The 16,975-nt window shown below is 42.3% G+C and overlaps 1 protein-coding gene across 1 annotated transcript in view; it reads right to left on the reverse strand.

Moving 5' to 3' along the window:
• The window catches only part of THSD7B (thrombospondin type 1 domain containing 7B), a 545,795-nt gene extending 538,979 nt beyond the window's left edge, over positions 1–6,816 (reverse strand). Inside the window, exon 1 of the mRNA XM_087950095.1 lies at positions 6,669–6,816. The gene's annotated coding sequence lies outside the window, so the exon portion shown is untranslated. The remainder of the gene's footprint in view (positions 1–6,668) is intronic.
• Positions 6,817–16,975: the final 10,159 nt, after the last annotated feature.

A 16,975-nucleotide genomic window follows, 5' to 3' on the forward strand; every position in this document is an offset into this window, starting at 1 on the left:
CTATCAGTATTTATTTCATTGACTATTGAGATTATGACATGATTAGAACATAGCGCTTTAAAGTTCTGTGTGGATTTGGAGAATTGTTAAAGGATGTTATAGCTTGGGAGTCTCCCAAGAGAAAAAGGGCTGTGTAGTCACTGAATTCCTGAAGGGGGTCAAGAAATCGGTTTCTGACTCCTATTGTAAGCCTCAGTAATCTAACAAAACAACAATGTGAGTCTAAGAAAAGACTGAACATCACAAAAATATTTCATAAAGTAGCACGCAGCTCTTGTGTGTGTGTGTGTGTGTGTGTGTGTGTGTGTGTGTAGAGCAGTTGACGCTATAGAAAAGATTTCCTCAGATTATCTAATTTTTTTTAAAAAAAACAGATCAGAAAAAGAATCAAGTCCATAGCCAGAACTGTAAAGGGGAAAAAAATACAGGCAAACAGCATCTTGCAAGCAACAGCTACAGCACATCAAACTTGTTTGAATGCTCTTCCTGATCCAAACGTAATGAAGGAGGAGGGAACATGACTCCAGGGCACAAGTCAGCAGCCTACCATAATGCAAACATATGGAGCACAGCAGCTAGCATCTGTCTAGTCTTCCAGGTACAGCACTAGGGGAAAAAAAAGAGTACTAAAATGGCGTGCCAAAAAATACAAATGGAGGTTACAGTTCTATGCACAGTTAAGCCCCTTCAATCCTATCAACTTCAATTGGGTTTTAATCATCCAATCAGCAGTGTTAGCCTAATGTCTGAATGCATTGGGGGCTTCTATTCAGATCAGCACATCTCTGTTTATCCAGGCATGCTTGTTAAATTTAGCAACATCAATTGTAGGTGTAGACTGAAATTCAGAAAAGGCTATTTCATAAAATATCCAAAATGGAAACCAAATTGCGTGGATACACACATCATGGGTTTCCCCCACTGAATTAAACCTCACATTTTCATCATATTTATCTATGGAACGGTCAAATATAGCACAATAACAATATCACAGTATTAAAACCTCTTTATCTGTCATAATCAAGTTATACTTTATGGATTGTGAGCAGTTCTCAGAGCTTTTCCTCAAGGAGAGAGATGATATGTTTTCCAAACAGAGTAGCAGCCGCGGTGTCTTGAACTTGCTTACAAGTGTCCTCATTTAAGGACCACTTGTTCAGAAACCATTCAAACCTACAACAACGCTGAACAAACGGTAGTTGTGACCAGACCTCATACTTTTAGCTGTGATGACACCATTGCAATTTGCAATCTTCTTCTTTGCCGCCAATCGAAGTCCACAAGAAAACTAGCCAAAAATGAGGGTCATCTAAGGTCCTCGCTTAATGACCCATGCGTTCCTCACTTTATGACAGCAGTCAGGATTGTCATCATTGCCTAAAAGCAGAATATCCAGTCACAATTAGCATCATTCACTGAGAACCACTTGTATTCCTATAGCAAGTTCCAATGGTCCGCTTTGGCTTCAGGCCTACACACACATCCCTCAGAATAAGCCTAACTTCAGTCAAAAAAAAATTGTTTTTATTTTTTATTTATTCATGTAAAGTTTGTAAAGTTTACTGGCCACCCATCTTACCACAGGGTATCTCTTTTACTTTTCAGCAGATACATAGGGATTGAAGCACACATTCCCCTAATAATTGAGCCATCTACATTACTGGATCCAATGTGTCTAAGCTCACAACAGAGCTTGACAATAAATCTTGATGCTTCAGACACTAAACCCATTATTAGTGGATAGGCTTAATCAGCAGAAAGCTGTTGGATAGGACTTGGCTAAGTCAGACTTTACTGCAGACAAAAATGAAGCCATGTACAGATAATTTGTCCTCTGTGGTGCAAAGAAGTCAAAGCCTTTAGATAAGTCTAAGCTTCAGAGCTTAAACTCCAGTCATTTTTCTCCCTGTCTCACCACGTTAACAATGATTGACAGCTCATTTGGCAGCCCTGGGCAGCTCTCCTGGATTTCTAAAAGGCTTCCTTGGAAGCAAGAACTGTGGGTACTCCTTGCCAGATTCAGCCCTTTTGAAAATGACACTTCCTGTTTTATGAGCAGGTGACAAGGTTAAGCCCTCTTATCCTTATTAGGTGGGAGAGGCAGCCTTCAAAACCAGAAGGGAAGCAACTCTTGACCTTTCTATCCACGTTTACTATAAAATAGGAAATGACATCAAAGCATTCCTGCGTAAAACAAGAGAAAACCAAAAGTAATGAGAACACAAAGGATTTGGAAGGGTGGACTAGATGGGAAGGAGGACCACTTGATGGTTTAAAAAAATGAGATTGAAGGTTATTATCACAGAAGAAACATTAGTGCTCAGCTATAGAGAGAAGCAGTTTCTTCCTCTACGACAAGGTTCATACAGTTGTAATTCTGCCATCCTCTGCAGCCAACGTGGTCACTGCATTTGAGAACATCCAGGGGAAGAGTAGTTCAGTACAATCACACTCATTTGTAAAAATATATATAAAAACTTAAGAATGTTCCATTTAAAACTGCCTTCCAAGCAAATATGGTCAGGTACATAGAATTAAACTTTTAACTTTCCTTTCTATTGTAGTTATCTGGTATATGAAGGATTATGCTTCTTATTTGAATTTTTGATATTGAAATATTTTATTATGATAAGGATGCCTATATCCATGGTCTGTAATTGCTTCTTGCCACTATCTATGATTGCTATCCTGTTATCCTTCCGATCACTAATTTAAATACTATTGCATTGCTTGGACGGCACTTCAATGGTGAAATTTAATGGCTTTGCCTCCATCTACATGTTTTTTCTGAATAGATTTGCCAGAGTACTTTAAAGAAATTGTTTTATCCACACACACACACATACCCAGAGAATCCCTCTTTTCATCAAGTTTAACTTTAATTAAGGTCAGGAAAGGAAATCCTATTTTTAAAAATCAATACCCTGACCAGGGGTGGGATGCTACTGGTTCTGCCCGGTTCTATAGAGGCGGTAGCTCAGAAGACACTGAACCGGTTCTGTGTTTGCTGCTGTTTGGCTCACCTGCCCACCTGGGCTCTTACCTGTCCTTTATTTCCTGCTTTTTCAACCTCAGCTGCTTTGTGCAGCACAGCTGAGGTTGAAAAAGCAGGAAAAAAGAGGCTTTTCAAATGCTGCGCACCTGCACACAGCACTTTTCAGCTGTCCAGGCGGCACAGCCTAAGGTTGTTTTACACATGCGCGCAAAACATAGTCACCGAACTGGTAGTAACACCAGTTGACCCTGATCCTAAATGTAATGCAATGGAAAGAAGTCTCATTGTATCATCAAAACCCACAACTAAGTACAGAACTCTGAAATATAGCAGCCATCTCCAATGTAAATTTACTGCTCAGAAGAGAAGTCCCAAGTTTACATGGGCTTACTCTCAAACTAGATAAGATGGCAAGAATAAGTACCATATGAATTACTGGGAATTATTATGAAAGAGGCATTTGTAGAGCTGAGAAGACATTATAGCTATAGAGTCCAATCCTGTGATTGCTATTTAGTAGATCCAATAAAGATGCAATCTTGAACTCATTTCCTTGAGAGCAAGTCTTCTTGATCCATAGAACTAAGCTATGGGATAGGTAACTTACACTAAGTAAGTATAAAATTTGGAGATTGCTATACTGCAAAGCTAAACACTTATGTATAATTTTGCACAGCACCCCTTGTATTTCACTGAATTCAATTGGCTTTTCCCCAAAAAGTGTCAAAAACAATTCTATTAGAACCTGCTCTCATGGAAATGATTATAATGTGCTGACTTTAAAATAAACATGCTCAGAATTGTTCTGTCAATCATTAAATTCATTGAGGCAAGGATTTTTTCCATGAGCATATCAAGTTTTCGAAGCACTGCATCTTCTAGGCAATTATTGTAAAAGCAACATCACATTCTTCCCACTTACTTGGTACCATCAAGAATCTTTAAACACAAATCTCATTATTCCTAAATCAATGGATATGCTGGCCAAAACTTATGGAAATTGTGATATGTCAGATCTGGAAAGCAACAGATTGAAAAAAAAGTTGTAGAGAATTCTAGGGAAAAGGAGGGAAGGAGACTAAAAATTGAAAATCCATTCCTGTCAATTGCTTTTTACCAAAGAAAAAGCATCACTCATCATTTGATCTTGGTGGGTTTTTTTAAAGCTCAGTAGGTAAGTAGGACATGAAAAAGATCCAGTTGACTTCCAGATTAATGGCTTTTTAACTACTGATCAAACCATAAATTAAGCAAGTCGTTAAGAACAGTATAATCCACTCATTTTTTAGAAGACTAAAACAAAGAAGACAAATCCAAAAGTAATCCAGTATTAGTATGTAAGAAACAACTTCCAAAGCAAGAAGAGGTTTCATTTTAATAGACAGGCAAAGCACTATCTGCACAATTTCAAAAACCTAAAAGTGATACCTGAATAAGTATTCAATCATTGCAACTTTCAAAAAGCCACTCAAATATGTGCCCTTCTCTTCCAAAGACTAATTTGTCTGTCTGCCGAGAAGAAGTATTCCGCTTTGAAAACCTTGATTTTATTAGGAAGCTAAAAAGTTTTCTCTCTTTCATGAAGCAACCTGGAAGCAGCTATTGCTAACAGAGAGTGTGGAACACAAAAGCAGTGTCCCTGAAGATTAGCTGCCTTCTAGTTACTCAACAAACCTGCACTATCCTTGACACAGCTGCCCCAGACATAAATTCATCATCTTGACATTCAACTACTGACTGAACCAAGAAAGGCAGAAAGACACCTTCTCAAGTAGAGCTCAGTAACTACACAGATGCAGTTTCCTTGGCAAAGACATAGAAGAGACTTACCATCACCTGCATTTTGTTTAACTTCCCAGACTAGCTTAGCTTTCACCCTGGATATTCTGGCTTTTTTGATAGTGGTCTCCTAGCCAAATACTAACCCTTTGCTTAGCTTCCAAGCCCTGGAAAAAGTTAGGTGCTGCCACCTGCTGAGACATTAAGAAAAGTGGGGGGAGAGTTCCCCAAATCATACACAAAGATAAAGGTTCTGTTGTATATTCAGTACCAGACATCACTTATGAACACAAACAACTGACACATAAACAAGGTGAGGGTTATACCTCTAGCGGCTTATTGTGCGTGTGTCTAATATCTATTTAGAAATGCCAGAACTGTGGCTAGTTCTTTCCTCTACTTTCCATAAAATAAAATCTGAGCTCCATCTGAACAGCAAACTACTAAGCTTTAAGAAAAATAACAAACATAGCGCCACTGATTTTAAAGAATCTGTTCCAAAGGAATGATACTGACATAGTCTCTGGAAAAAAACACTGTGGAAGAAGAAGGGAAAGAACTTGAAGCGAGGGAAAAAAAAGAAAAACAGAATCAGCCGGTACATGCTTTTGTTTTCCTTGCCAGATGCTTAATCCTAAACAGGACAGCTGTATTTTTATATTAAGATAACTGGCATAGTGTGGTCCAGAAATACTACTAAACTATACAGTTTCATTTAAAAGTCACATGTACAACCTATTCTTGAGCATATTAATAAGGAGAAATCCAGCCCTCCCTCCCCATCCTATGGACTTGCTGTGAATTAAAACCTTCTAAATTCTCTACCAACGGAATGGCACATACTGTATGTTTACTCTAAAGCAAGCCACATTGGTGCCAGTGCTACTTACTCAGACCTTCTTCCCTTTCCTACCTGACAATAATTTGCTCACTTTTCCGGCTTCTGCAGGGCTCAGTCCCAAGTCAGTGTAGGATCTCCCCTAGCTGCACCCCATCCTTTTCTGAAACCTATCAGGACACTTTGGAAATCTGAGCACCCACCACAGATTTTTTTTTTTTTTTGGTACACCATTTCCTTGCAATGTTTATGCCTCCAACCTGCTCTCACGTTCCTCTCTAAGGAACTAGCATACTGCGGTCGTCTGCAAACTTCTGGGTTGTATAGGTGGCAGGAATAAGGGGGCGGGGGGGGGGCGCGGAGGATTAAGCAATCGCAATGCAGATTAACAACCATTCCAAGGAGTGAGTGTGTGTGTGTGTGTGTGTGTGTGTTTTTGTTTTTTTTTTTTTTAAGGGAGCGAAGAACACAACTTCTTCTGGGAAGCCACGGAGATCCTTTGGGCATGTCAGCAATTTGGATCGGGTCAAATTCGACCGTTTCGCCTTACCCTAGATTTTCAGTTAACGATAGCTTAATCTTTTTTTTTTTTAATTTAAAAAAAAATGTTAAGACAAAACAAGAGGAAAGGGGAAGGAAAATGCCATTTCAAGGAAAAGTCGGATCGGGAAGCGGGGATCATCGACCACGCGCAATCCCCTCCGCAGCTTGTCTGCAGGCGCTCGGCGGAATCCGGCGCTCGGCTCTTCCGAAGTAAGTCCCTGCCGACTTCAAGTGGGGGGAGGTTTACTCCCCGGTAAGGCGGCAGGCAGCCTTGGAGATGCGGACATCCCCGATCCTGCCTGCCCGCTTCCCATGCCCCGATCCCTTTGCAACCTCCGGAGGAAAAGCGTGGCGGGAAAAGCACGGGGAGGAAGAGCGGGGGCTTTGCCCGGGAGCCTTCGACTGACACCCCCTCTCCCTCCCTCGTTCCCCATCCCAAGTTGGCATCCTGCGCCAAACGGAGCGAAGGTTGAGAGGCTCCTGCACGGCAGCAAAGCGGGCTCGGGCACTTACCGGACTCGCCTGGGTCTGGCGACGGGAGCGGCGGGGACGCGCTTCCCCGGGCGGAGGAAGGTGAAGGTCTGGCAGCAGCCCACCCATAGCCCGGCGCCGATGCCACAGACCCCCGCGAGGTGTCAAGCTCCTCCGGCGGGGAAGGCTCGCTCGGGCTCGCCGGCGAACGCCATCTGCTGTACGGCGCCGCCACGCCATTGGCTGCTTGGGTGGCTCCCGCTGCCCCGCCCGCCCGCCCGCCCACCCCGCCTCCGCCGGGAATGAGAAGTAGAAGCAGCCAGCTGGCTAGGCTGGGCTTTCCCGGGCGCGTGGAGCCGCGGAGCGAGAAACGTGAATGAACCCACGGCCGGGAAGGCCGAGTGGGAAGCTGAGGGAAAAGGCGCCCCGAGCCCGGTTCCCCACCCCAGGCACGGCTTTTCCTCAGCTGGGGTTGCGCGGACCGGTCGCCATTTAAGGCGGTCGGGTCTTGAGTTATCCCGCGGCTAACCACGCCGGAGTTTGACGTTCCCAAACGCCACAGGGAATGGCGGCCTTCCCAGCAATAGCACTTAGACTTATATACCGCTTTACAGCCCTCTCTAAGCGGTTTGCAGAGTCAGCCTATTGCCCCCAACGATCTGGGTCCTCATTTTACCGACCTCAGAAGGATGGAAGGCTGAGTCAACTTTGAGCCTGGTGGGATTCGAACAGCCAAATTGCAGGCAGTCCGCAGAAGTAGCCTGCAGTGCTGCTTTCTAACCACTGGGCCACTACAGCTCCCAAAACTTGAGGAGACTCCGATGGGTTGGGCATAGTGGGGAGCCCTTGCCGATTCTGGAGGGGAAAGATGCTCCTCTCCTGACTCGGTGAGGGCCGTGGGGACATTCTGCCAAGAGCAAAGTGGTTCCTGCCCAAGAGAACTGCGGTTGATCTCTTGAAAGGGATCCACGGAGATTGTTGGTATTGTTTAGAACTACTGCATTTTGTGGTTTTGAGTTTGTCTGCTTCCAGTGACCTAACTGGCCTTGGCAGTTGTAAGAAGTATTTACTCACTCTTCTTTCCTTTCCCCGCCCCCCATGAAATTTTTTGGGAATATCAAAAGAGGCAGAATCTTATATTTCCCTGCAAAAAGCAGCCCCAACAGCCTCCAGCAGATGCCTGAAGTCTTTAGAGATGAATATGTGGTGTCCATTAAGAAAGACTGGGCCAATCTATTCACAAAACACTTTCAGCTCCAGGTGATAGGATTAAGAACAGGACATGACCTTTAGGACATAAGAGGGTCAATTCACCTTCACTGAAATAGCAAGAGACACAAAAGCCCCTTCATTACACAATCCCAAGAACAGTTCAAACTTCAAAGTCACAGAAACCTATAAAGATCCATCCACTTTTTGGCAGCTGTCTCAGAACCACATGCTGTTGTTGGTTCTGCTCATCAATAAACACAGTCCTCCTTCCCATTCAGCCTCCATTTTATTTCCAACGCCTTTCTCTCGGTTTGGAACCGGACCGGATTTTTCTTCCAACAGCATTTTGCAAAATGGATCAGCCTTGCCCGCCATGCTACCAAAACAACAGGCAACCATGTGAGCAGAAAGGGTGCAAAGGGGATGGGGGCATCCGTGCTACAGGTAGTTGTCAAGTTACTATCATAACAGCCCAAAATTTCCATTGCTGAGTGAGACAGTTATTAAGTGAATTTTGCCCAGTTTTACGACCTTTCCTGGCACAGTTGTCAAGTGAATGACTGCAGTTGTTAAGTTGTTAAATGAATCTGGCTTCCCATTGACTTTGCTTGTCAGAAGGTTGCCAAAAGGGGGTCACTGACCCTGGGACACTGCAACTATCATAAATGACCCAGTTGCCAAACAATCAAATTTTGATCAATTGACCATAGGGATGCTACAATGGTAATAAGTGTGGAAAAAAAAGTCAGAAGTCACTCTCTTCGTTACTGTTGTATTTCAAATGGTCGAGGATATTACCTGTACTGTCTTTGCCTCTTACTGGCAGCCTTTACCATCTTAATGCATTGGGAGGTTGGCATGGACAACTTTGCCTACTCTCCATGTTCTGACGTAGTGCTTCTTCTGGCTGACACACCCAAAGACAAGGACCATCACATGAGAAGATGGTAAGGGTTTCCATAAGTTGTCCATTTTGGGGGACCCTAGATCCAGTCCTTTGCCTCTTGCTGTATAAATTGAGGTAGATGAAGCGTAGAAAGCTTACCGCTAGTCATCAGAAGCAGTGATAATGGTTCCATATGCAACCCTTTCTCTGCTCTTCACCGGGCATTCATCCAGATAAAAATGGATGGGCAGCCCGCATCTCTACTTACTGGCTAGGGAATTCTGAGTTAAAGCCCACAAGTCTTAAAGGTGCCAAGATTGAACACCCCTGGTCTAAATACTCTATGAACTATTCTAATGTTTTCTTGACACTTTTTTATTTATCAAACTTGGAGAGGTCCTAATTCACTCAACAGAACCCAAATCTTCCAGGATTTGCTGCACTTCTGTGTAAGTCTTAAAGACCTGAAACTCTGGATTACCAAATGTGATTTCTGCATCCATACAGAAATGAAAAAAGATAAATTAGGATCTCTGTCCTCCTTTGGAGGCAGACTGGATTTGTCCTACTTCTATAAATGAATAAAGTAGCAGAATTCTGGGTAGGTAATTGCAGTCATACTACTTCATATTGTAGGCAGAAAGTTGTATCTCCATTACCTTCAATTTTTTTTTACAAATAAATGTAATTTTTAAAGTCAGCCTATCAGGAAAAAGAGTTATATATTTTTCTTACTATTATTCTGGTTTTTAGTTGCAAAGATGTTGTACTACACCCTCATCTAAAATCTTAAATGGTTTGATATAGTCTTCAATCTCTATGCTATGTTGACAGTAATATCTGTTTCAGATGAAAAGTAATGCCTCCACCTCTATAACTTTAAATAAAGATACTTTAATAGGAAAGCCATCCTTGAAATGAGCTATTTGTCACCTGTATTTACTTCTCCACATAATCACCACCATTCATTACACAATCCTGCCAACAATAGAAAAGCTTCTTAAAACTGTCAGGAAAGAGTGCCAAGCTTTCTCTTTTCAACCAGTTCCTGACAGTCCTTTTTACAGTGCAGGTGAAACTCGAAAAATTAGAATACCGTGCAAAAGTTCATTTATTTCAGTAATGCAACTTAAAAGGTGAACCTAATATATGAGATAGACTCATTACATGCAGAGCAAGATAGTTCAAGCTGTAATTTGTCATAATTATGATGATTATGGCTTATAGCTCATGAAAACCCCAAATCCACAATCTCAGAAAATTAGGATATTACATGCAATCAATAAAACAAGGATTGTACGTTGCTCAAAAAAATAAAGGGAACACAAAAATAAGACATCCTAGATCTGAATGAATGAAATATTCTTATGAAATACTTTGTTCATTACATAGTTGAATGTGCTGACAACAAAATCACACAAAAATTATCAATGGAAATCAAATTTAGCAACCCATGGAGGTCTGGATTTGGACTTACACTCAAAATTTAAAGGAAAAAAACCACTACAGGCTGATCCAACTTTGATGTAATGTCCTTAAAACAAGTCAAAATGAAGCTCAGTAGTGTGTGTGGCCTCCACGTGCCTGTATGACCTCCCTACAATGCCTGGGCATGCTCCTGATGAGGTGGCGGATGGTCTCCTGAGGGATCTCCTCCCACACCTGGTCTAAAGCATCCCCCAACTCCTGGACAGTCTGTGGTGCAATGTGGCGTTGGTGGATGGAGAGAGACATGATGTCCCAGATGTGCTCAATTGGATTCAGGTCTGGGGAACGGGCGGGCCAGTCCATAGCATCAATGCCTTCATCTTGCAGGAACTGCTGACACACTCCAGCCACATGAGGTCTAGCATTGTATTGCATTAGGAGGAACCCAGGGCCAACCTCACCAGTATATGGTCTCACAAGGGGTCTGAGGATCTCATCTCGGTACCTAATGACAGTCAGGCTACCTCTGGCGAGCACATGGAGGGCTGTGCGGCCCCCTAAAGAAATGCCACCCCATTACTGACCCACTGCCAAACCGATCATGCTGGAGGATGTTGCAGGCATCAGAACGTTCTCCATGGTGTCTCCAGACCCTGTCACGTCTGTCACATGTGCTCAGTGTGAACCTGCTTTCATCTGTGAAGAGCACAGGGTGCCAGTGGTGAATTTGCCAATCTTGGTGTTCTTTGGCAAATGCCAAACGTCCTGCACGGTGTTGGGCTGTAAGCACAACCCCCACCTGTGGATGTTGGGCCCTCATACCACCCTCATGGAGTCTGTTTCTGACCGTTTGAGTAGCCACAGGCACATTTGTGGCCCACTGGAGATCATTTTGCAGGGCTCTGGCAGTGCTCCTCCTGTCCCTTCTTACACAAAGGCGGAGGTAGCGGTCCTGATGCTGGGTTGTTGCCCTCCTACGGCCTCCTCCACGTCTCCTGATGTACTGGCCTGTCTTCTGGTAGCACCTCCATGCTCTGGATATTATGCTGACAGACACAGCAAACCTTGCCACAGCTCGCATTGATGTGCCATCCTGGATGAGCTGCACTACCTGAGCCACTTGTGTGGATTGTAGATTCAGTCTCATGCCACCACTAGAGTGAAAGCACCGCCAGCATTCAAAAGTGACCAAACCATCAGCCAGAAAGCATAGGAACTGAGAAGTGGTCTGTGGTCACCACCTGCAGAAGCACTCCTTTATTGGGGAAGTCTTGCTAACTGCCTCTGCTTTCCACCTGTTGTCTATTCCATTTGCACAACAGCATGTGAAATTGATTGTCAATCAGTGTTGCTACCTAAGTGGACAGTTTGATTTCACATAAGTGTGATTGACTTGGAGTTACATTGTGTTGTTTAAGTGTTCCCTTTATTTTTTTTGAGCAGTGTACATAGAACAATATCGGACCTCTGAAAAGTATAAGCATGCATATGTACTCAGTACTTGGGTTGGACCCCCTTTGCAGCAATTACCACCTCAATGCGGCATGGCATGGAAGTTATCAGCCTGTGGCACTGCTGAGGTGTTATGGAAGACCAGGATGCTTCAATAGAGGCCTTCAGCTCTTCTGCATTGTTCGGTCTCATGTCTCTCATCTTTCTCTTGGCAATGCCCCATAGATTATGGGGTTCAGGTCAGGCGAGTTTGCTGGCCAATGAAGCACAGTAATCCCATGGTCATTGAACCAGGTTTTGGTGCTTTTGGCAGTGTGGGCAGGTGCCAAGTCCTGCTGGAAAATAAAGTCAGCATCCCCATAAAGCTCATCAATGGAAGGAAGCATGAAGTGCTCCAAAATCTCCTGGTAGATGGCTGTGTTGACCTTGGACTTAATGAAGCACAGTGGACCAACACCAGCAGATGACATGGCTCCCCAAATCAACACAGCCTGTGGAAACTTCACACTGGACTTCAAGCATCTTGCAGGGTATGCCTCTCCATTCTTCCTCCAGACTCTGCGTCCTTGGTTTCCAAATGAGATGCAAAAGTTGCTCTCATCAGAAAAGAGGACTTTGGACCACTGAGCAACAGACCAGGTCTATTTTTCTTTAGCCCAGGTAAGATGTTTCTGACGTTGTTTGTTGTTCATTGAAGCCCATGTCCAGGATCCGTCTGTGTATGGTGGCTCTTGATGCACTGACTCCAGCCTCGGTCCACTCCTTGTGAAAGTCCCCAACACTTTTGAATGGCCTTTTCCTGACAATCCTCTCCAGGCTGCGGTCATCCCTGCTGCTTGTGCACCTTTTTCTTCCACACTTTTCCCTTCCACATAACTTTCCCTTAATGTGCTTTGACACAGCACTTTGGGAACATCCAACTTCTTTTGCAATTATCTTTTGAGGCTTTCCCTCCTTATGGAGGGTGTCAATGATGGTTTTCTGCACAACTGTCAGGTCAGTAGTCTTTCCCATGATTGTGATTCCTACTGAACCAGACTGAGAGACCATTTAAGGGCTCAGGAACCCTTTGCAGGTGTTATGGCTTAATTAGCTGATTAGAGTGGGACACTTTGAGCCTAGAATATTGAACCTTTTCACAATATTCTAATTTTCTGAGATTGTAGATTTGGGGTTTTCATGAGCTGTAAGCCATAATCATCTCAATTATGACACATCACGGCTTGAACTATCTTGCTTTGCATGTAATGAGTCTATCTCATATATTAGGTTCGCCTTTTAAGTTGCATTACTGAAATAAATGAATATTCTAATTTTTTGAGTTTCACCTGTACTTCATTTGATTCAATCAAATGCTCACAAAGACATTCCTTCAATCTTGAGAAAAGGTAGAAATCACTTGACTGCCAAATCTAGATTGCATGTAGAAATAAGATATTAAGATCCAACTTTGCAGTTGTCTCTTTCTACATACATTTCTTTCTTGGGATTCCAACTTTAGCTTAATCATTGTTTTAAGGTTTTGAGTGTCATAAAAGGTTCATTTCAAGGATTATTTGAAGGCATTACTTTTCACCCAGCCCTCATACAATTATTCTTTATTGATGGAATGTGATTCAATTAGCAATGACCAACTGTTCAACTAGTCCCTCTAGGGTCAAATGTCTTTCTACTTATTCGGGTTATCTGTAGATGAGCAGTTGCTATTTTTGATATTTGTATTAATCATACTGTGGTTTGTTGCCAGAGCTCAGATCAACTATGTCTCCACTGTGTAGCAAATAGAATGCAGGAGTTCTATGTGAGGACTATATTTTAACATCATTGGAAGGTGTCTACATGAACTTACAGAGTGAGCTAATGATCACAGGATATTTCAGTTGAGTTTTAGACAGTTGAAAGATTGATTTTGTCTTCTACAACTGGTTGTAAAACAAAGTCACCTCTTACAATACAGCCAATATTGGCCTTCTCCAAATCTGAACATTATGCTGATAATAGCAGTGCTAGTTGCAAAGAATGAGGAATGTAGAGGTGATCTGGTGGCACCAAGCTGTACCATTTTGGGGGGTGCTATTTAGGATCTCTGCTGCCTCCATAGAGGCCATTGGTAGCACAACTCTTGGCTGTCCTGTATAGACTCTGGAACAGTCCAATTGGGATAAATAAATAAAAAAGACACTGTCACAGGAAATAAGATGTACTGAGAAACATGTACAAAAGACCTATCAGCGCCATGCTTAAGGGGGCAAACATTCTTCTGAATGAGAAAAGAACTGCTTAATGAATATAAAACCAGCAGTGAATATTAACATGATCAGAAATCATATCCTAAATTTGGAGGTCAAAATGGGTAGTATATACATTTAATAAATAAAATTTAGCCTTGGGTGCTGATTTCTGCACATTTTATTTGAATTCTACACATTTTGTATCCTGATTTGTTGGAAATGCTTCTTGCAGAATTTTCATGTTTCAGAGTCCCATTAGCATGAGTGTGTCACTAATATATTAAGTTGAACATGATTTAAATTTCATATATTCATTTCTCTGGTTGAAAAATTATACTGGCTTTCTTTTCCCCCTTTTATTTTGTGTTTTCCTGTGTTGTGTTGTATTCCAGTCTTTAAAATATTGTAGTTTTCTTCAGTTTCCATTTGAAATAATTTAGTTTGAACCAAACTAAAATGTTTCTTTTGAAGTCAGTGAAGCAAAGCAAACATTTCCCATTTTTGAATCTTACAGATTTGATAATTGGTGTCTACACAATAAAAGATGTAGTTCATTGTTGTTGTTTTCTCTTGCCAAGAAGGGAACCTGTTTCTTTCATGGATTATTCTGTGGTTGTAAAAGAAAAACCTTTGTTGACAGAGCTGTGCAGCAGCTCCGGGATATTACAGCCATAAATAGTGGGAAGTTGCTGAAGTTGAAAAAGAAAGGCATTGGTGACAATTGGCTCCTTCCTATGTTGAATAAGAGCTGCCAGCTTTTCAGCCCTGACCCACACTATAACTTTAATGGTGCTTGTAATAGCGGGGATAATACGCTAAGAATAGTTGGTCCACCCATATCTTTAATTAAGCAGTCTATTCAGAAGGCGCTGAGACATTTCCTTCTTTTAAATCCTTAGCTGAGAGATCTACTAGAAATCATTTTATCTGAAATCTGTCATGGGGAAGATAATCTGTCCTGTCCTGTCAAACATTTCACTAGTTCAGCCTCATGTCCTGCTACCTGTAATGCCTCATCAACTACTTTGTAGATGTCAGGCACTAGCACCCAGAACAATTCTGTGAATAAGCCAAAACAGTTTTGTTTTTTTAAATTGTAGAATAGATCGCCTATTTACAAGAAATTCACCAGATTGACTGCATTTTCATGTGGGTTGGGAAGGGCTTTGCTAGTCTTGGTGTATGTCACTTCCTCCCCCACAGGGATTCCATACTGCCTCGCCTCTTTACTTCCCTTTCTTTAGCCGGTGATTCCTGTTAGGTTATAACCTAATGACTTCTCCCTCATCTTACCCCTAGCCTGCACCAGAGGCAGCTGGGATGAGACAAATGCAGCCTTCAAATTTCACTCTTCCAGGCCAAAACTAACATTTTCCTTCTTGCCATGTGAATGACGGAAAATGTACCTGAATCAATTCTGTTGATAGATGGGTAGGGATTCTGCCCAGCTCCTATTGATCACACTTCCCTTTCCTGGACTACTTTTCTAGAACCATTCTGCTTTTGGTAATGAAGAATTTATTTCAAAATAGTCTCTGTCTTGTGCCAAAAAACAAAAACAAAACCCTTCTCTCCCTGTGTCTTCTGCTTGTAGGGAAAAAAAAGCCCTCAAACTTCCCCTTCATCTGTTCCACTGATCTTGATCCACCTTTCCAGTGGTGGGGTTCAAAATTTTTTACTACCAGTTCTGTGGGCGTGGCTTGGTGGGCGTGGCAGGGGAAAGGATACTGTAAAATCTCCAGTCAGAGGTGGGATTTGCCGGTTCTCCAAACTACTCAAAATTTCCACTGGTCAGAACCTGCTGAATATCACCTCTGCCCCTTTCCCTTTCTTTATGACCAGGGCTTAGAAGAATGGTCAGAGAAGTGGGAGGAAAAGAAACAGGAAGTAGTTCTTTTAGCAACAGTTCTTCAAATCTGAAGCAAAAGGGGAGGTAAAAGTGGGACAAGAAGTAGTTGGCACTTAAATTCCTTGATATCGGAGAACTATTTACTAAAGAGCTACTTCTCTTCCCTCCTATACAAGCCTCTAGGAAACAGGTTCTTCGGCCAATTCCCCCCATCCATGGTACACTGCCTACTGGGTTTGGGTGTCTCCAAAACAAAACAAGTAATGGCCTATTTTTTTTCCAGGTAGAACCATGTAGATCAGGGCTGTCAAACTCCCGGCCGGATGCATCACGTGCTGGCCACGCCCATGCCCGGTTTAGCAAAAGGTGGAAAAGTCCCGATACGTCACGTGATGCTGTCGTGATGATGTGACTTTGATACCCCTAAGGTAGATACTTGTAAATCAAGATTGCTACACCTAACCCACAGTTGTGGCTAGATTATGCCTGGTAGGACTGCATCTCATTTATGGAATGGTCAGTTCTGCCCAGTAAAGCAATAGATTTACCATTTTGCAAGGGGAAACCACATGGCATAGATTAAATAGATTTGACTGATTGTCGTTCAGTCTTGCAAAACTTGCCTGATTATTAAGGAGAATTGTTTGTAGTTCTTTCTTTTCTTCCTGAAGGTGACATCATGAGACTTTCTACCCTTTCTTTAAAATGTCCCATATTAAAATGGCGCTGAAGCAGAATGGAGCTCAGAAGATAGGGCAGTGCAATATGCGCTAATAAACTTTGGTGCTACTTCATATTCTGGAGGAAAGCCCTGTCTATGCATGAGAGAGAGAAAACTAAATTCTGGAGAGAAAAAAATATCTAAGCTGAAATTGAGAACCCCATGGGATGGTTCTCCTTGGATCTGTAGGTCAAATAAATGCATCAGTAAAATGAAGACATCCAACCTATAAATTTCAGTTATCTTTCCTAGCTGTAATGTCAAAGAAAAAGAGGGATAAATATAGCCCCATGTTACTCCATAGTAACAGCCAATAGCCCTTTGGCATTACTTGTGAAAATATTCCACCTGAAAGAACTGAGATCCATTGAAAATGGTGCACTTCCACATTACATTACCCAAATATTGTAGTATATTCCAATATTCAATATTTCAAATATTAATATTTCAGTATGTAGAAGAATATTAATCAATATTAAATGCTATTGAATGGTTGAGCAGTGATGCAATCCACTTGTAGAGCTTTGAGCACAGATCATCCAAGGGAGATCAAACCAAACCTGAATTTAA

This window comes from Notechis scutatus, chromosome 1, assembly GCF_049901735.1.
Source record: "Notechis scutatus isolate UNSWTSFEM ecotype Mainland chromosome 1, rNotScu1.2, whole genome shotgun sequence".
In the NCBI taxonomy this organism is placed as follows: domain Eukaryota; kingdom Metazoa; phylum Chordata; class Lepidosauria; order Squamata; family Elapidae; genus Notechis; species Notechis scutatus.